Source organism: Dasypus novemcinctus, chromosome 23, assembly GCF_030445035.2.
Source record: "Dasypus novemcinctus isolate mDasNov1 chromosome 23, mDasNov1.1.hap2, whole genome shotgun sequence".
In the NCBI taxonomy this organism is placed as follows: domain Eukaryota; kingdom Metazoa; phylum Chordata; class Mammalia; order Cingulata; family Dasypodidae; genus Dasypus; species Dasypus novemcinctus.
In genome coordinates this window covers 33690762-33712981 of record NC_080695.1, presented here as the reverse complement: position 1 = coordinate 33712981, position 22220 = coordinate 33690762, and the positions used below count along the sequence as shown (strand labels likewise).

At 39.6% G+C, this 22220-nt stretch overlaps 1 protein-coding gene across 5 annotated transcripts in view; it reads left to right on the top strand.

Annotated features, from left to right (window-relative positions):
- Positions 1 to 22220, top strand: part of LOC131275506 (uncharacterized) — a 252552-nt gene that overhangs the window by 28775 nt on the left and 201557 nt on the right. The window lies entirely within an intron of this gene.

Below are 22220 nucleotides of genomic sequence, written 5' to 3'. Positions count from 1 at the left end.
GGTTTGTAATTGAGTATAAAAATCTTCATCAAAGGATTTTAAGCTAGCAAGTGATATGATTTATATTTTAACAAAGTCACTCTGAATGATGTTGAGAGTGGATTTGAGGGTGGCAAGAGTAAAGGAAGGTGACTAGGTATGGGCCTATGAATTTAGTTCCAGTAAAAGCTGATGATGGCTTGGAATGGGTGTGAAAATAGAGGAAGGAGAAGTGGATATCATATATATTTTGAAGGTAAAACTGTAAGGACTTGCTAATATGGACAGTAAGAGAGATACTGTCATGGTTTGCCAGGGCTACTATAAGTAGCACAGACTAGTTGGCTTAAACAACAGAAACTTATTATCTCACAGTCTGGAAGGTAGGAGTCTGAGTAAAGGTGTTAGAAGGACCATGCTTTCTCTGAAGTCTGTAGGATTGTGGCAGTGGCTGGCAATTCAGGATATTCCTTGGTTTGTAGCACAACTCAATCTCTGCCTCTGCCACATGGCTCTCTCTCTCTTTAACTGTCTTATTGTGTCCAAATTTCCTTTGTCTAGCATGACACCAGTCATATTGTATTAGTCCAGGTTGGCCTCATCTTAACATCTTCAAATATCTTATTTATAAATAAGCTCACACACTGGGATGTAGGACTTGAACTTTATTTTGGGGGGAACACAGTTCAATCCATAGCAGATACCTAAGTGTCACATAGACAATTGAAGTCATATAGACACTTGTCAAGAAAAACAAGTGTTGCAAGAAGGGAGTGGGTATTTTTATTCAAGACTACTGAGATTAAATGAGACTAGAGAAATGACCGTTGGATATTTTTAATAATTTTTTTATTAGACAAATTGTATATTTACTGAAAAATCATGCAGAAAATACAGAGTTCCAATATACCGCCCCTATCATTTTTTTTAACTTTATTTTTTCCATTATAGTTTTTTTTTTTAATTTAAGAATACCAGTTAACACAGGAAACGGATTTATTTCATGGATATGCACATGTGGTAATCAGTTACATTGTGATATGTCAGTTTCTTCACCATTTATTGGGACTGTCAACAGAATACTGGAAACAGAATCACTTTGAGTGCTTAAGTCTGTGAGTTTTCCTAGTTATGGTTTTCTACCATGAGCTGATTTAGATAGATGATAGATAGATAGATAGATAGATAGATAGATAGATAGATACATACATACATACATACATACATACATACATAATTGATATATTAATGTTGTGCACAATTTTGCATGGCCACTGAGTATCAATAAAAATTATTTTTAAAAAACACCCATTTAAGACTTGCTGTTACTGGATCTTGTGTTTTGTAAAAGTGATAAGACTTACTACAGACAGTTGCTAAAATTGGTGGCACTAACATATGATGGATTCATTTTCAGACAAGGGGCCCCAGAAGCACTTTTTCATGCACTGTGCCCTCAATGTCTACCTATCTGCTGCCCCATCCTGTGTTTTTACCAACCTCTTTCAAATTTCTATACCTTGAGATCTGCAGAGAATTCTTTTCCTTGAAATTCTTCCAACTATATCCCCACCCCTGAAAGAAGATGTTTCAGAAACTCATTTGCCCTGAGTCAACAAACACTTGTTGATAAATGGCTTATTTTTTTCTAACTAATAAGTAACTTTCCTTGGTAAAGAGTGAATAATTACCTAGAAATGACTTTCCAGATAAAATGACTCCTTTCCTCTGTCACTGCCTAATGGGAAGAGAACAAAATATTGGAGCCACTCTTTCCACTTGAGAGTCAAATTTCTGCTTGTGCCCTGGCTTAAAACCCTTTAAGGGGAGCTGGTATAGCTCAGTGATTGATATATATGAAGCTTCTCATATATGAAATCCTGGGTTCAATCCCCGGCCCTAGTACCTCAAAACAAACAAAAATTTAAAAAAACCCTTTGAGATGCCAAAAACTTCAGTGAATGTTTGTATCCAATGTTGAAATTCTCAGGAGAGAGAATTCTTATGCCAGCAAGTGAATTTTGATTCAATTTGCCTTTGATTGTTAAATAGGGCCTTAGAGCCTTGGGATATTACTTATGGACCCTGGCTCCCTAGTGAAAGGTGTAAGAAAGTGAACTGCTATACCTTTGCACATACTGTTCCTTTTCTACAATGTTCTTCCTTGCCTTGCCTGCTAGGTGAACTCCTGCTCATTCTGCAAAACCCTGCTCAAATGCCACTTCCTCCTCGAAACCTTCTTTGACCCTCCTTAAAGTAGATTGGGGCATTCCTGTCTGATTTCTGGACACTTTGCACACACCCCTGTGATAAGACCTGCTATTTTGCTTTAATTATTGCCTTAAGAGTTGCTGTCCCCAGTGGGATGAGAATCCCATTAGAGCAGGGACTATATTTTATTTCATCTTTATATTCCTAGTGCTTAGTATAGGACGTGAGATGGAACAGGTATTTAATGAAAGTTTGATGAATGGTTGGATGTATAAATGATTATACAAATGAGTTAAAACTTGCAGAGAAAGGGAGGCACACATCTCCATTTAGTTGGTAGTGCAGGACTCTTTATTAAAAGCAACAGATTAGCACTGACTTCAGGAATGAGAAGTGAACTGAAATTCATGTGCCTGTAGAACATGTTAGAGCCTTTCATTTCTGAACAAAAATAGGTCAGTGACCAAGTCTGCAGAAGAGTGGAAGCTAACAACAAAACAAAACACTGAGATCTTTGGATGATTAGTTATTAAAAGAACAAAGTACTGAATCAGGAACCTAGATAGGCTGATCTTCCAAAATGCTCAACCAAGGCACCAGGAGGTGAAGTGGCTTCCTTTTGAACAGAAATAAAAGTCAGACTTTTATAGTCTACCCACTAAATGATATTTTATCACTGTAGAACTACCTAGAAGGAGCACTTGAGATCAAATCAGTTCCAAGGATGTCTAGCCTTCAGCATAGAAAATTTAACCCCAGCCACAGCTTGATGAAACATTGAAGTATCATCTGCCTGTAATCGCCATATTTATCTTGGGAAAATCTCTGATTTCATTTGGCAAGTACAAGGACACCAGCTTGAGCCAACAGGCTATTTTTCCATGTCCGGAGCTCTGACGCCTTTAATTCATGACGCATCCCGCAAGAAGAAATCTGGTCCAGCAACTGACCATCTCTGTTCAAAAGTAGAGCAAAGGTGATGAGTGAGAGCTAGAGAAAGAGCCTAGTCTGGAAGCCCCCAGGGCAGGATGAAGCAGCTTTGCTGCCCCAGGCCTGGGCTCACCATCCTCCCAAGTGACTGACTTGTGCTTTTTTTAAAAAATTAATTTATTGAAATATATCACTCACACACAGACATACATAAACAATAAGTGTATAGTAATAGTTGTGAATGTATAAAACAAACATATATAACATCGTACAGGACTCTCATAACACCCTACTACCAACACCTTAGACTGTTGTTAAACCTTTTTAACTAATGATTAAAGAGCATTGTCAGAGGAGGTGGGGCAAGATGGCGTCTAGTAAGTACACCGTCATCATCTCTCTTACAAAAGACCAGCTGTGTGGTGATGGAGTCCTACCAGAGCAGGCTGTTTTGGGAACCTGCAGGGTGGGAGGTGTCTGGACATCGATTTGGAGAGACTGCAGCAGAATTGATGTTTGCTCAAGGTAGAACTGTGGGTTTCCTTTTTTTTTTTTTGGACCCCTGATATTTTTTTAAAGATTTATTTATTTATTTATTTCTCTCCCCTCCCCTCACCCCGGTTGTTCTCTGTGTCTATTTGCTGCGTCATCTTTGTCTGCTTCTGTTGTTGTCAGTGGCACAGGAGTCTGTGTTTCTTTTTGTTGTGTCATCTTGTTGTGTCAGTTCTCTGTGTGTGTGGCACCATTCCTGGGCAGGCTGCACTTTCTTTTGTGCTGGGCAGCTCTCCTTACGGGGCGCACTCCTTGTGCATGGGGCTCCCCAATGCAGGGAATACCCCTGCATGGCAGGGCACTCCTTGTGCACATCAGTACTGCGCATGGGCCATCTCCACATGGGTCAAGGAGGCCTGGGGTTTGAACCGCGGACCCCCCATGTGGTAGACGGACACCCTAACCACTGGGCCAAGTCTGCCGCCCTAACTGCAGGTTTCTAACACTGAACGCGAAAGCCATGGGAAGGTAAATCCCTCCGCCTCCCCCCCCCCCCAGGGCTAAAAGCCACAGTGTTCACTGAGAACCTGCCAGTTGCAGGGTGGAGTCTCCAAGCCATGTGTCTCCCAAATGCATGAACCCCAAGCCTGTGTCCCCTGAACTCTCGTGGCCCACACTAAATACTTCCAGTCCACATTCTCCCAGGTCTCTGTTTCCTGAGCCCAGCAGTCCTGGAAATCCAGCATTGCCCTACCCCTCCGGATGCGGACTAACTCTGGAAGTGGGAGAGTTTAGGTGGGAGGTACAGAGGGGCCAAGGAGGGTAGGTTCAATTTTCTGGTTCTCCCCTTTTTTATTGAGGTTGGGGGAGATATTAGCTGACTTGGGGAGCCCCTAGGAATAGAGAAGAGGCAAATCTGGTGAGAGATCCCAATTTACCTAAACACCCTGGGGTAGGAAACTTGGTCTGGGAGAAGGTGGAGTCAGAAAATTAACCAGCCCCCTTGTAGCACACCTAAGGGAGAAGGACAGTAGGACGTGCTTTACAGCTTCCAATAATATATTTAGGGTTTCTGGAAAGGGGTGGCTGCTCTCTTGAGAAATTAAGACATTATTTTCTCAGGTGAGTTGATTCACCAGGGACCCATTTGAATTTCCTACAGGAGCCTTCACACAGCCTTCCTGCTGCCTTGGGAGAGAGGAAAGTGAGGAAGAGAGAAAGGGAGGTCAGACTCCTAAGCAGTTTATTCAATTGCAAAGAGGATTCTTTGCCTGAGGCCTTGTCTGGTCTTTTTTGTTGGTCTGTTTTGTTTTTCTTGCTCTTTATCCCCCCTACCACCTTTTTTTTTTTTCCTTTTTCTTTTTCTTTTTTCTCCCCCTCTCTTCTTTTTCCCCTTCTCTCTTTCTTTCTCCTCACCCCCTTTTATTCTTTTTCTTATATTAGTGCTGCAGGCAATATTTCTTATTTGCTGTGCTTCCTCATCCTCAATTTTCTCTTTTCTGAGTGTACTGATTTTGGCTTCCAATGCTATCCCCTTTCCTTTACATCATTCTCGCCATCATTTATTGTTTCTCTTATATTCCACTTCTTTCCATTTAGCCCCCAATATTTCTGACTTTTTATCTCTAATACCTCTAATCTGTTTTCTATAATTTATTCACGCTTTGTGTTATTGTCCTCTATTTTCTTTTTCCCTCTCTCCTGATCACACTGACCTTTTAATTCATAGCATTTTTCTCCCCATATTTACTTTATTTTTTTTCCTCCATCTATCTTGTTCATGAGCTATCTTTTATTTATTTATTTTTTACAAATTCTCAATTTACTCATTTTTTAAAAAGATATTACATTAAAAAAATACGAGGTCCCCATTCGCCCCCACCGCCCCCACCCCACCACTCCCCCCACAATAACACTCTCCCCCATCGTCATGTCACATCTATTGCGTCTGGTGAGTACATCTCCGGGCATCGCTGCACCCCATGTCCCGTGTTCCACACCGTAGCCCACACTTTCCCATGTTCCATCCAGTGGGCCATGGGAGGACATACAACATCCAGCAATTGTCCCTGGGGCACCACCCAGGACAACTCCAAGTCCCGAGAATGCCTCCACATCTCTTCTCTTCCTCCCATTCCCCGCACCCAGCAGCCACCATGGCCACTTTTTCCACATCAATGCCACATTTTCTCGATTATTAACCACAATAGTTCATGAATAGAATATCATTAAGTCCACTCTAATCCTTACTGTATTCTCCTTCCTGTGGACCTTGGCTTGGTTGTGTCCATTCCACATCTATGTCAAGAGGGGGTTTAGATTCCACATGGATATTGGATGCAATCCTCCTGCTTTCAGTTGTAGGCACTCTAGGCTCCATGGTGTGGTGGTTGACATTCTTCAACTCCATATTAGCTGAGTGGAGTAAGTCCAATAAATCAGAGTGTAGGAGCTGAACTCTGTTGAGGTCAGGGCCTGGCTATCATATTGTCAGTCCAGAGATTCAAATCCCCTAGATATATCTTAAGCCCCAGCACCAACTACAGTTCCAGTAAAGTAGCATGAAAGCCTTGTGAAAAGAGATCACATCTGAGTCCAGCTCCATCAGGCAAAAACACCAGCTCCAAAGAAGGGCCAACTGACATGGCAGTGAACTTCATCTGCCATGACCATAGAACCTGTGGGTCTCTTTAGCCCTCAAAAGGACTAATACCTGGGGTTGTATCTACTTTATCTGTCTCTGAGACTCTGCTCAGGTGTGCATAAGGGCAATCCTTCTGACAACCTCCAGACTCTTTTTTAGAGACTCATAGCCATATAAACTCATTTGTCCTTTCTATTTCCCCCTTACTTTAGGTCAAACAGCATTTTTAACTCCTGTTATTATATGTAGACAGGGATATTCTGCTGGTCCATGTTGAACCTTTAATTCAAGCACATTATCTAGTTGCATCATCAGCTGGTACTTGATAGTGATCCCTCGGTGCCAGGGAGGCTCATCCCCAGGTGTCATGGCCCACGCTGGGGGAAAGGCATTGCATTTACATGCTGAGTTTGGCTTCGACACTGGCCACATTTGAGTAACACAGAGGCATTCAGGAGGGAACCCCTAGGCACAGTGCTGCTCTAGGCCTTGTTCTTATTTCAGGCGTATAGGCTCACAAGCATAGTCATTAGTATCACGGGCTCACTGTTGGACCCTCATTCCTTCCTGGTCCTTACCGTTGCACCTGGGGGACTGCCGCTGCTCCCCTAGGGACCATGACAGAGCCCACCTAGCCAGGAACCCAGAACCCCCCCAGCTGTTGTTTTTAATTGTTTCCACTATAAGCATATCCAAACATTACCATGCACCCTGGACATATGCCCTGTATAACTCCCTGTCAAGCATATATCACCCATCAATAACATCCCATACCAGTATTCCTCTGCTGCCATTGTTGAACCACTCTGTGATCCAAAACTTCCTGAACAGTGAAGCCCAATATATGTCAGGTTCCCTTACTAGTAAAATGGAATATAGCGATGAGTTTAAAGGTTAGATATAGAATACATATTGATTTGGAAAAATTCTACATCCTATCTTTTTCTTTTCTTTTTTCCTAATTATTGAGCTTTTCTTCACAAGAGCCCTAGATCACAGTAATTCATATATACAATATACAGTACTCCCACACATTCACCATAAAACCTTTTCCCTTCCACAGCGATAATCTTTTAACTTATTCATATCATATTTACTGAAACTGATGTACAGACTCCGAGACAATAGCTTCCAAACAAGGTGACATCTGTGCTTACATTGTGGTTCATACTTTAGGATATACAGTTTTCTAAATCTTTTAGTTATCTTCTGTTTTACATTATGGTTTACATTATTAGTCTGTCATCCCCTATATGTTTTTGGTGTAATATTACATATTTTATGTCCATCCTTGTGTACCCTCATGAAACTCCTCTCTTGCCCCCACATTTACCTTGGTTCCATCCATTCAACATCCATTTTCCCCTCCCCTTGGGGCCCACAGCGACAGCCAATCTCCATTTCCCAAGGAGCCACGTCCAGAGATACTTGCAACAGTGTTCAGGGCCTGACTTGCTCAACTGCCCTAATGCGCTGGGAGCCACCCTTTCTCTCGAGAGATACAATTCCCTCTATTTGATGGCATTAGTCCTCCCCAGGATGTGGGTCCACCCCCACTCTCACTACTAGGGTCTCTACCCAATGGTACAACCCACCCTGGCAAAATGAGCATTCAGACATTCCCCAGGAGTCCATCCCGCATCAGGCCATCCCCTCCGAGCATCCTAAACAGGTAACCCTCCTAATTATATTTTGATATGGTTTTCTCAGCATTTTACTCTCAACCAACACCTGACACTCTCCTATGTTCGTATGTTGCCCCTCCCTCCCCCCCCAATTTTTTGGCCAATATTACCCATCCGCCCAGCCCCAGCCCCCCTCAAACCTGCAAAGCCCCACCCAAAGGCAACCCCTTGCCCCCATTTTATCTCTTCTTTGTGCTCATACTTACAGCCAGCTCATCATAGATTCCACCCCTGCAGACGTCAGCTCACATCCTTCCTCCACCGCCCGATTTCCTGTAAGCCTATCTTCCAGTCTCTAGCTCTCTGAGGCAGCTTGCTTAGTTCATATCATTGAAGTCATGTAGTATTTGTCCTTCAATGCCTGGGTTGCTTCACTCAACATAAGGTTCTCAAGATTCATCCATGTTATCACGTGTGTTTGTAGTGTATTTGTTCTTAAAGCCGAGTAGTATTCCATTATATGTATATACCACATTTTATTGATCCACTCATCTGTTGATGGGCATTTGGGTTGATTCCAACTTTTGGCGATAGTGAACAGTGCTGCTATGAACATTGGTGTACATATATCAGTTTGTGTCCTTGTTTTCTGTTCTGCTGGGTATATACCCAGCAGTGGTATTGCTGGGTCATATAGCAAATCTATGGTTAGTTCTTTGAGAAACCGCCAAACTGTCCTCCAGAATGGTTGGATCCTTCTGCATTCCCACCAGCAGTGGATGAGTGTTCCCATTTCTTCACATCCTCTCCAGCATTTGTATTCTTCTGTTTTTTTCATAGCTGCCAATCTTATGGGAGTAAGATGGTATATCGTTGTAGTTTTGATTTGCATTTCCCTGATAGCTAGAGATTTGGAGCATTTTTTCATGTGCTTTTTAGCCATTTGTATTTCTTCTCTGGAGAAGTGTCTGTTTAAATCTTTTTCCCATTTTTTAAATGGGTTGTTTATCTTTTTATTTTCACGGTATAGGAGTTCTTTATATATGCAAGTTATAAGTCTCTTATCAGATATATGGTTGCCAAATATTTTCTCCCATTGTGTAGGCTCCATTTTTACCTTCTTGACAAACTCCTTTGAGGTGCAGAAGGCTTTAATTTTGAGGAAGTCCCATTTATCTATTTCTTCTTTTGCTGCTTGTGCTTTTGGTGTGATATTCATGAAGCCATTTCCTATTACAAGACCCTGTAGATGTTTCCCTACACTGCTTTCCAAGGTCTTCATGGTCTTGGCTCTTATATTTAGGTCTTTGATCCATCTTGAATTGATCTTTGTATAAGGTGTGAGATGGTAATCCTCTTTCATTCTTCTATATATGGATATCCAGTTCTCCAGGCACCATTTGTTGAATAGGCCATTCTCTCCCAGTTGAGAGGGTATGGTGGCTTTATCGAATATTATATGGCTATATAAATGAGGTTCTATATCAGAACTTTCAATTCGATTCCATTGGTCTGTGTGTCTCTCCTTATGCCAATTCCATGCTCTTTTCACTACTGTAGCTTTGTAGAATGTTTTAAAGTCAGGTAGTGTGATTCCTCCAATTTTGTTTTTCTTTTTCAATATGTCTTTGGCTATTCGGGGCCTCTTTCCTTTCCAAATAAATTTCATAGTTAGTTTTTCTAGTTCCTTAAAGAAGGCTGTGTTGATTTTTATTGGGATTGCATTGAATGTGTAGATCAGTTTTCATAGGATAGACATCTTAATAATATTTAGTCTTCCTATCTATGAACAGGGTATATTCTTCCATTTATTTAGGTCTTCTTTGATTTCCTTGAACAGTCTTGTATAGTTCTCAGTGTATAATTTTTTACATCTTTAGTTAAATTTATTCCTAAATATTTGATTTTTTAATTTACTATTGTGAATGGTATTTGTTTCTTGATTTCCTCCTGATCTTACTCATTATTGGTGTACAGAAATGCTACTGATTTTTGCGCATTGATCTTGTAACCTGCGACTTTACTAAACTCATTTATGAGTTCTAGAAGCTTTGTTGTAGATCTCTCAGGGTTTTCTATGTATAGGATCATGTCATCTGCAAATAATGAAATTTTGACTTCTTCCCTTCCAATTTGAATGCCTTTTATATCTGGTTCTTGCCTCAGTGTTTGAGTGAGTACTTCTAAGACAATATTAAATAGAAGGGGAGAGAATGGGCATCCTTGTCTTGTTCCTGATTTTAGAGTGAAGGATTTTAGGATTTCTCCATTGTAAACGATGTTGGCTGTAGGTTTTTCATATATACTCTTTATCATGTTCAAAAAATTTCCTTGTATTCCGATCTTTTGGAATGTTTTTATCAAGAAAGGGTGCTGTATTTTGTCAAATGCTTTTTCTGCATCTATAGATATAATCATGTGATTTTTTTTCGTTCAATCTGTTTATATGGTGTATTACACTGATTGATTTTCTTATGTTGAACCATCCTTGCATACCTGGAATGACTCCCACTTGGTCGTGGTGTATAATTCGTTTAATGTGTTGTTGAATACGATTAGCAAGTATTTTGTTAAGTATTTTTGCGTCTAGGTTCATTAGAGAAATTGGTCTGTAATTTTCCTTTCTTGTGGTGTCGTTGTTTGGCTTTGGAACTAGGCTAATGATGGCATCATAGAAGGAGTTAGGCAATGTTCCTTCTCTTCCAATTTTTTGGAATAGTTTCAGCAGGATTGGTGTTATTTCTTTCTGGAATGTTTCGTAGAATTCACCTGTGAAGCTGTCTGGCCCTGGGCTCTTCTTAGTTGGGAGGTTTTCAATGACTGATTCTATCTCTTTCCATGTGATTGGTTTGTTGAGATCATCAATTTTTTCTTTCATTGATATAGGCTGCTTATGTGTTTCTAGGAATTTGTCCATTTCCTCTGAATTGTCATTTTTGTTGGAATATAGTTTTTCCAAGTATCCTCTTATGATAGACTTTATTTCTGTGGGGTCAGTGGTGATATCTCCTTTCTCATTTCTTATTTTGTGTATTTGCATCTTCTCTTTTTTTTTCTTAGTCTCACTAAGGGTTTGTCAATTTTATTGATCTTCTCAAAAAACCAGCTCTTGGTCTTGTTTATCTTTTCAAGTGCTTTCTTATTTTCTCTTTCATTTAGTTCTGCTCTTATCTTTGTTATTTCCTTCCTTCTACTTCCTGTTGGATTACTTTGTTGTTGTTTTTTTCTACTTCCTCCAAATGTGCAGTTAGTTCTTCAATTTTTGCTCTTCTTTTTTGATGTGTGAATTTATGGCTATAAATTTCCCTCTCAGTACTGCTTTTGCTGCATCCCATAAATTTTGGTATGTTGTGTTATCATTATCATTTGTTTCAAGGTAGTCATTGATTTCTTTTGAGATTTCCTCTTTGACCCACTGTTTTTCTAAGAGTGTGCTGTTTAATTTCCAAATCATGGTGTGAAATCTGGTCCTCTGGCCATTGCAAATTTCCAGCTTCACTTCACTGTGATCAGAGATATGATTTTGTATGATTTCAATCTTTCTGAATTCATTAAGCCTTTCTTTGTGGCCTAGCATATGGTCTATCTTGGAGAATGATCCATGTACACTTGAGAAAAATGTATATCCTGCTTGTTTGGGTGTAATGATCTGTATATGTCTATTAGATCCAGCTCCTCTAATATTCTCTTCAAATATTTTGTTTCTTTAGTGATTCTCTTTTGAGATGTTCTGTCCAGAGTTGATAGTGGTGTATTAAAATCCCCCACTACAATTGTAGATGCATCTATTCTTTCACTTAGTTTTTCCAGCATTTGCCTGACGTATTTAGAGGCGCCCTTGTTAGGAGCATAAATATTGATGATTATTTGTTTTTCTTGAGAGATTGTCCCTTTCACTAAAATGTAGTATCCTTCTTTGTCTCTCACAATTGTTTCGCATTTAAAGTCTATTTTGTCAGACATTAATATAGCTACTCCTGCCTTTTTTTGGTTATTGTTTGCTTATATGATTGTTTTCCAACCATTCACTTTCAGCCTCCATGAGTCTCTCAGTCTAAGATGTGCCTCTTGTAGACAGCATATAGATGGGTCATATTTCCTTATCCAATGTCCCAGTCTGAATCTTTTGATAGGTGAATTTAATCTGTTGACATTCAGTGTTATTACTTTCAAGGAATTATTTTTGTTAGCTATATTTTGATTGGACTTGTGTTTGTCATATTTTGTTTGTTTGTTTGTTTTTTTCCCTTCTCTTTTCATCTTTTTTGTTGCTCTTACACTCTCCTCCAACTCTGCCTGTCCTGTTTTTTCCTTTCTTCCTGCAGAACTGCCTTTAGAATTTCTTGAAGGGGAGGTTTCTTGTTGGCCTACTCTTTCAGTTTCTGTTCATCTGTGAATATTTTGAACTCTCCATCATTTTTGAATGCTAGTTTAGCTGGATAGAGTTTTCTTGGTTCGAAAAATTTTTCTTTTAGTACCTTGACTATATCATACCACTGCCTTCTTGCCTCCATGGTTTCAGATGAGAAATCAGCACTTAATCTTATGGAGCTTCCCTTGTATGTGATGGTTTTCTTTTCTCTTGCTGCTTTTAGAATTTTCTCTTTGTCTTGAGCATTGGATAATTTGACAAGTATATGGCTTGGCATGGGCCTGTTGGGGTTTATGATGATTAGGGTGCACTGTGCTTCTTGGATATGTACATCTGTCTCATTCAGTAGATTTGGGATGTTTTCAGTCATTATTTCCTGCAACACTTCTTCTGACCCCTTTCCCTTCTCTTCTCCTTCTGGGATGCCTATAATACATATATTCAAGCATTTTGCATTCTCATTCATGTCCCTACGTCCTAGTTGGCTTTTTTCTATCTTTTTATTGATCAATTCTACTATCTATTTGATTTCCGATGTACTGTCTTCCACATCACTAATTCTGTGCTCTCCCTCTTCTAGTCTGCTGATATTTGCTGTAAGTGTATTTTTGATTTCTTGAACTGAGGTGTTCATTCGCATCATATCTGTTATCTTTTTGCATATGTCTGCAATTTCCCCTCCAAGTGTTGTCTTCATGTTGTTAACCTCTTCCTTTACTTCATTAAATTTGTCGGTGACAAATGTTCTGAGATCTTTAATTACTTGTGTGAAGTTCTGCTCCACTTCCTGGTTTTAATTTGTCCATTGGATTCAGTCATGTTTTCCTGATTACTGGTTTGGTTTGTAGATTTTTGTTGCCATCTGGTCATCATTTCATCTTGATGGGTTTAATCAGTTCCTTAGCTTCTTTGTCTAGTCTTGGGGATTAATTAGTTGTTGTTTTTGCGTAAGTGTTATATCTTCTCTTTGTCACTTTGTTCTTCTTATTCTAATTTCTTATTGGTGGTTGAGTTCACTTTAAATGAAAGTATTAGGGCCAGGGAAAGGCAATTGTGTAAGAAAGGAAAATGTGTAAAGTAGTATTGGTGATAAATGTTAACAGAGCAACAATATGAGATCTGGTAGGATGGGTATTAGATTCATGTAAGCTGTGTAGAGTTATAGCAGTAGTTAGAGTACCTATAATGAGGTAGTCAACTGAATATGGGAGGAATATGGTATGAATTAAAAAGCTATTGTTTTCGTGAGAGAGGGAAAGAGAAAGGAAAGGCAATAGTTTCAAGAGTGGATAAAAGACAGAAAACAAAACAAAGGTATTAGAAATTAAGAGTTAGACACTTTGGGGATCAAAGAAAGGGAGGTGGAATATAGGAGAGACAGTAGATGATGGGAGATATCAAAATGTAGGGGAAAGGGAATAGTGTAGGTAGCCAAAATCAATTCACACATTAATGAGGCAGCAGAGGATGAGGAAACCCAGCAAATGTGATGTGTTCCTTGCAGCAGCTATTGTATAATTAAGATAAAATAAAATAAGAATAAAATGAGGGACAAGAGAGAGAGAAAAAAAAGGGAAGAAAGGAAGAAAGAAAAAGGGGGTGGGTAAAGGGAGGGGAGCAAGTAGGGAAAAGAAAAAAAAGTTATAGAACAACCACAACAGCAACAACAACAACAAAATAAACCCCTAAATAACTGAAAAAAAAAAAAAGACTTTGGGGGATATGCTGGGAGAAAAGACTAGGAGATAATGCAATGTTAGCAACCCAGTGGTTAGGGCGCCCGTCTACCACATGGGAGGTCCACGGTTCAAACCCCGGGCCTCCTTGACCCGTGTGGAGCTGGCCCATGCGCAGTGCTGATGCGCGCAAGGAGTGCCCTGCCACGCAGGGGTGTCCCCCACGTAGGGGAGCCCCATGCGCAAGGAGTGCACCCCATAGGGAGAGCCGCCCAGTGCGAAAGAAAGTGCAGCCTGCCCAGGAATGGTGCCGCCCACACTTCCTGTGCTGCTGACTACAACAGAAGCGGACAAAGAAACAAGATGCAGCAAATAGACACAGAGAACAGACAACCAGGGGAGGGGGGGGTGGAATTAAATAAATAAATAAATCTTTAAAAAAATAAAAAATAAAAAAAATAAAATAAAAATACAAACAAAACAAAACAAAAAAGAAAAAGCACAAACGTTGAGGGCTAGGACATTTGAGGACCTCAGTTGGACCTCAGGGCCTGATGGATTCAGGGATGTAAAGTCTGAGATATTGAAGACTCAAGAGGTGTGAGTCTCTGGGGTGTGGGCCAGCAGGGTTTACGGGACTCAGACCTGGCAACCTCAAATCTGGTTAACAGGGAGCCTGGGAGCACCGCAGTGCAACACAGCCTTCAGGGATCCCCGCAGCTGGGTGCCAGCCCTATGGGAGAGGTCATATCCGCAAACTCTATCCTATGTGTCTGAACCCCGCAATTCACTCACTCACTGGGGTCTATTCTGTGGATGTATCACCAATTCGACTTCAGGACACCTCCCACCCTGTAAGCCCCCGGAACGGCCACCTGGGGGCGCCTCTACACTGCAGCCAATTTAATGATGCAGATCAGTAGCCAGGCCCTGGGGTGGGCTCCGGCCGGAAACGCCAATACCAGAGTCCAAAACTGTAATTCCCATGCTTCGCAAAATATTCCCCTAATCGGCTTCCAGACATCTCCCACCCTGCCAGACCCTAAAACAGCCTCCTGGTGACGTCTCTTTATTGCTAGCAATTTAAGTCCACTGCAGATCGACAGCCGGGCTTGGGGGGGTGGGGCTCTAGGCAGAAGTGCTATTGTTTGTGTCCGCAATCAAAAATTCCCCGCTTCACAATAAAACTCCCGTTTGTCTCCCCAAATCGGTCTGCAATGGCCTCCTGTCCTGTTAGCCCCCCAATAGCCCGCTCAGGGCTTATGAATTCCCCAGTACTGCAGAGCCTCCAGAAACCGCCGCTGCAGCGCCATTGTCACGGCTCCACCCACCCCAGGAGGGAGCGACCCACACGCAGCTCCCACCTCCGTGTAATAGAGTCTCAATTATATCTTATACACAAATTTTCTATGTTACCTTCCCACCAAATCGATGTCCAGACACCTCCTGCCCTGCAAAAATCCTGAAACAGCCTGGTCCCGAAGAACCTCCAATGCTGCCCAGCTGCTTCTTTGCAGGAGAGATTATCAGGTGCACTCACTCAGCCACCATCTTGCCCCACCCTCCCATATTCACTTTATTTATTTGTCCCCTTTTCCCTCCCCCAACCCTGCTATTTTTTGCTGTCTGTGTCCATTTGCTGTGAGATCTTCTGTATCTATATCTCTTTTTGTCTTCTCATTTTTTCTCCTCTAGGATTCACCAGAATTTGATCCTGGAGACCTCTGATGGGGAAAGAGGTTCCCTGTCAGCTGCACCACCTCAGTTCCTCTCCCATATTCACTTTAATATCTCATTATAGGTACTCCACTTTTTTATGGTTATAGCTAGAGACAGCTTCCATGAGTTCTATATCCATTCTCCTAGATCTTATATGGTTCTGCTAACACTCACTATCAATACTATTATATTTTTCTTACCCCTTTTGCTTTCTCTGGACCTAATGTTTTCCTTCAAGGGAACTTAGTCAACAACAAGGAACTGGAATAAGAAGAAAAAAGTGACAAAGAGAAGACTTAACACACACACAAAAACAACTAATTAAACTCCAAGGCTAGAATAAGAAGATAATCAAAGAATAAACCCAACAAGATAAAATGATGACCAGACAGCAACAAAAAACTACAGACCATACCAATAATCAGGAAAACATGGCCCAATACAATGAACAAACTAAAAGCCAGGAAGAGAAGTGGAACACTGAACAAGTAATTAAAGCTGTCAAAACATGTATCACGGACCAATTCAATGAAGTGAAGGAATAGATTAAGCATATAAAGAAAACACTTGGAGAGCATACAGAAGAAATTGTGATCATGCACGAAAAGATCACAGAGAAATCAAAAATATACTCTGTGAATAACAGCAGATTTGAAGAAGCAGAGGAAAGAGTGATGTGGAAGACAATCATCTGAAATTAAACAGATAGTAGAATTAATTGATAAAAAGATAGAAGAAAAGTTCACCAGGGACATAGGGACCTGAATGACAATGCGAAATGCACAAACATACGCATTATAGGCATCCCAGAAGGAGAAGAGGGGAAAGGGGACAGAAGGGGTGTTGGAGGAAATAATGGCTGAAAACTTCCCAAACCTATTGAGGGAGATGGATGTACATGTCCAGGAAGCACAATGCACCCCGAACAGCATAAATCCAAACAGGCCTACCCCAAGACATATGCATGTCAAATTATCCAGTGGCAAGACAAAGAGAAAATACTAAAAGCAGCAAGAAAAAAGAGAACCATCACATACAAGGGATGCTCCATAAGATTAAGTGCTGATCTCTCATCTGAAACCATGGAGGCAAGAAGGCAGTTGTATGACATAGTCAAGGTACTAAAAGAAAAGAATTTCCAGCCAAGAATACTCTATCCTGCAAAGCTAGCCTTCAAAATTGAAGGAGAGTTCAAAATATTCACAGATAAACAGAAACTAAGAGAGTATACCAACAAGAATCCTGCCCTTCAAGAAATACTAAATGAAGTTCTGCAGGAGGAAAGAAACAAACAGGAGAGACAGAGTTGGAGGAGAGTGTAAGAACAACTAAAACTACAAAAAACAAACAAACAAACAACATAAGACAAACACAAATCTAAAGAAAACATGGCTAATATAAGTAATTCCTTGAAACTAAAACACTAAATGTCAATGGATTAAATTCACCTGTTAAGAGACACAGACTGGAAGATTGGATAAGGAAATATGACCCATCTATATGTTGTCTACAAGAAACTCATCTTAGACCCAGGGATTCAAGGAGGTTGAAAGTGAAAGGCTGGAAAACAATCTTACAAGCAAACAATAACCAAAAAAGGGCAGGAGTAGCTATATTAATATCAGACAAAATAGACTTTAAATGCAAAACAATTGTGAGAGGCAAAGATGGACACTACATATTAGTGAAAGGGATAATCTTTCAAGAAGAACAAACAATCCTAAATATGCTCCTCACAAGGGTGCCTCCAAATACGTGAGGCAAACACTGGAAAAACTAAGTGAAAAAAATAGATACCTCTACAATTATAGTGGGGGACTTTAATACACCACTATCAACTTTGGACAGAACATCTCAAAAGAGAATCAATAAAGAAACAAAACCTTTGAACAATATATTAGAGAAGCTGGACCTAATAGACATATACAGAACATTACACCCAAATACAGCAGAATATACATTTTTCTCAAGTGCATATGGATCATTCTCCAAGATAGACCATATACTAGGCCACAAAGAAAGACTAAATGAATTCAGAAAGATTGAAATCATACAAAATAATTTCTCTGACCATAGTGGAGTAAAGCTGGAAATCTGCAAGGGCCAGAGGCCCAGATTTCACACCAAGATATGGAAATTAACAGCACACTCTTAGAAAAACAGTTGGTCAAGGAGGAAATCTCAAAAGAAATTAACTACCTTGAAACTAATGAAAATGATAACACAATATACAAAAACTTATGGGATGCAGCAAAAGCAGTACTGAGAGGAAAATTTATAGCCATAAATTCATACATCAAAAAAGAAGAAAGAGCTAAAATTGAAGAACTAACTGCACACTTGGAGGAATTAGTAAAAAAAAAAAAAAAAACCCAAAGGAAGAAGAAAGAAAGAAACAACAAAGATAAGAGTAGATCTAAATGAAATGGAAAATAAGAAAGCACTTGAAAAAAAAAAACACAAAAAACAAGTCAAGAGCTGGTTCTTTGAGAAGATCAATAAAATTGACAAACCCTTAGCTAGACTAACAAAGAAAAAAAGAAAGAAGGTGCATATACTCAAAATAAGAAATGAGAAAGTAGATATCAACATTGACCCTACAGAAATAAAGACTATTATAAGAGGATACTTTGAAATACCGTATTCCAACAACAAGGACAATTTAGAGGAAATGGACAAATTCCTAGAAACATATAAGCAGCCTCTGTTGATGAAAGAAGAAATTGATGATCTCAACAAACCAATCACAAGTAAAGAGATAGAATCAGTCATTAAAAACCTCCCAACTAAGAAGAGGCCAGGGCCAGATGGCTTCACAGGTGAATTCTACAAAATATTCCAGAAAAAACTAATGGCAATCTTGCTTAAACCTTCCAAAAAATTGAAACAGAAGGAATATTGCCTAACTCATTCTATGATGTCAACATTACCCTAGTACCAAAGCCAAACAAAGATACTACAAGAAAGGAAAATTACAGACCGATTTCTCTAATGAACCTAGATGCAAAAATCCTCAACAAAATACTTGCTAATCGTATTCAGCAACACATTAAATGAATTATACACCATGACCAAGTGGGATTCATTCCTGATATGCAAGGATGGTTCAACATAATAAAATCAGTTAATATAATAAATCATATAAACAGATTGAAGGAAAAAAATCACATGCTCATATCTATAGATGCTTTTTTGATAAAAACACTGCAAAAGATTGGAGTACAAGGAAATTTTCTGAACATGATAAATAGTATATATGAAAAACCCACAGCCCACATCATTTACAATGGTGAAATCCTAAAATCTTTCCCTCTAAGATCAAGAACAAAACAAGGATGCCCAGTATCACCCCTTCTATTTAACATTGTCTTAGAAGTATTTGCTTGAGCACTGAGGCAAGAATCAGATATAAAAGGCATCCAAATTGGAAAGGAAGAAGTCAAAATTTCATTATTTGCAGATAACATGATCCTATACATAGAAAACCCTGAGAGGTCTACAACAAGGCTTCTAGAACTCATAAATGAGTTCAGTACAGTTGCAGGTTATAAGATCAATGCGCAAAAATCAGTAGCATTTCTGTATACCAATAATGAGCAATTTCAGGAGGAAATCAAGCAACTACCATTTACAATAGTAAATTAAAAAATCAAATACCTAGGAATAAATTTAAATAAAGATGTAAAAAAACTTATTCACAGAGAATTACACAACACTGTTCAAGGAAATCAAAGAAGACCTAAATAAATGGAAGAACATACACTGTTCATGGATAGGAAGACTAAATATTATTAAGATGTCTATCTTACCATTGTCAAAATATTACTACTAACCAAAGTATTTCCCCCAACCCTCCCTATTATTTTTATCTTTATGTCATTATAGATGAATATACATAAACAATTAAGTATATAGTAGAAATTATGAACTTACAAAGCAGACATGCATAACATTACACAGGGATCCCATACATCAACCCTCCACCAACACCTTGCATTGTTGTGAGATGTTTGTTACAAATTATGAATATTGTCAAAATCTTACTACTAATTATAGTTCTTATCTTACATTTGGTGTGTTTTCCCCCTGAACTACCCTATTAGTATTTTGTATATATATTTTTTATGACAGAAGTTATAAACTTATAAAACAATCATACATTCATGCAGAATTCCCAAGCAACACCCCTCTATCAACACACCCCATTGTGGTGGAACATTTGTTATAGATAAGATAATATCTGATTGTTACCATGTCCATAGTGTACATTTGGCTCACATTTTCCATACTGCCCCATTATCAACACAGTACATCTTTGGCATAGATGCAAGATTATTGTAGTATTACTGCTGACCACAGTCCATAGGTCACTCCAGTTGTATTTTTCCCATGCGTTCCCAACATCTTGCAGTAGTGATATGCATTTGTTCTCGCTCACAAAGGACACACTTGCATCTGTACCATCAACAACAATTCTCATCCACCTCTTGGTTTACTGTGCTATTCAGTTCCTAGATTATTCTCTAGCATTCCGTCAATTGACATTTACATACCTAGACTACCATTTTCAGCCACATCCCCATTTACAAACTAGCTATTACTCACTATTTGTTACCATCCATTCTATACATTTCCACACTTTTACAGTAAAGCTAATTAAAACTTATATATACATTAACCATCAGTAGTCCATCTCAATCCTTCTCTTATCTCTGTTAAGAATCCACCACCTACCACCAGGTTTTGAAGCTATTTTCCTACAATTTCTTCTAGAAGTTTTATGGTTCTTGCCTTTATATTTAGGTTTTTGTCCATTTTGAGTTAATTTTTGGATAAGATCTGAGATAGGGGTCCTCTTTCCTTCTTTTGGCTATGGATGTCCAATTCTTTCAGCACCATTTTGCAGAATGGATTGTTCTGCCTGACCCGTGTGGGTTTAACAGGTTAGTAAAAAATCATTTGACCATACCTGTGAGGGTATGTTTCTGAACCATCAATTTGGTTCCATTGGTGTATATGTCTGTCTTTATGCCAGTACCATGCTGTTTTTACCACTATAGCTTGGTGGTATGATTTAAAGTCCGGAGATGAGGGTTTGCTTTTCCTTTTATAATATTTCTGGCTATTCAGTACCCTTTACTCTTCCAAATAAATTTGATAATTGTGTTTTTAAAAATTTTTTTAAATGCTGGTGGAATTCTTATTAGGGTTGCATTGAATCTGTATATCAATTTGACTAGAATTGACATTTTAATATTTAGTCTTCCAATTCATGAGCATGGAATGTTCCTCCAGTTATTTAGGATTTTAAAAATTTCTTTTAGCATTGGGTTGCAGTTTTCTGAATACAAGTGCTTTACATTGTTGGCCAAGTTCATTCCTGACTATTTGAGTTTTATCTGTCATATTTTATTTTCACCACTCTTTTGACACTTTTAGTTACTTTTATTGTATAATCTTCATTTCTAGTCTCTCTTCCAGGCCTCTGTCTCCTGTCTTTTCTTTTCAGGCTCTAGCATACCCTTTAGTATTTCCTGAAAACTTGGGCTCTTGCTTAGAAATTCTCTCCATTTCTGTTTATCTGTGAATATTCTAATCTTGCCCTCACTTTTGAAAAACAGTCTTGCTGGATATAAAATTCTTGGCTGGAAGTTTTTCTCTTGTAGTATCTTAAATATATCAGACCACTATCTTCTTGTCTCTGTGGTTTCTGGTGAGAAATCAGCACTTAATCTTATTGAGCATCCCTTATATATTATGTGTTGCTTTTCTCTTGCTTTTCTCAGAATTCTCTCTTTGTCTTTGGCATTTGACATTCTAATTAGTATGTGTCTTGGAGTTGATCTATTTGGATTTTTTTGGATGGGAGTATGTTGTATTTCTTGGACATGGATATCTATGTCCTTCAATACGGTTGGGAAATTTTCTAACATTATTTCTTTAAATATTCCTTCTGCCCTTTTTCCCTTCTCCTTCTGGGACACTCATGACACATATGTTTGCACATCTCTGGTTGTCATTTAGTTGGTGCCCAACCATCTCTTCCTCCCCCATTTCTGGGAAGTGGAGCCCTCAATTCCAGCCACGGAATAGCTCCTGAGGTGGCCCGTTCCTCTGGTGGAGGATGGGCACCAGCCTCTGGGGTGCAGAGTGCTCCATTTATGAGTACTCTCTGCAGATGGGCAGCCTCCTTCCTCCACTCCTTCAAGGGTGCTGCAGGATGCCCCTCTGGACTCCTGAAGCCCCCAAAGAGGTGCCTCAGCCAGCTCATACAGCTCTGGGTGTTTTTACAACTGCCCTGTGCCAGGAGCCGATCCTAGGAGCTCCTTACTCTGCCACCATCTTGCTGTAATCTTCTGCCTTGTGCTTTTGACCTTTAGGCTCAAGTGTCTTGCCCTGGATATTCCGGAGGCCTAGGTTAATGCTTAGTAAGTGAGGACTTGCAGGTGAGAGTTTGGGGAATGGGGAGTGGTGAGGGGATGCTGCTGAGAGATCCTCCAAGGGCAAAGCCATGCCAAGGACAGAATTCACAGTACAGAGGAATCCCCACGTGCATCAAGACGAGTGCCTCT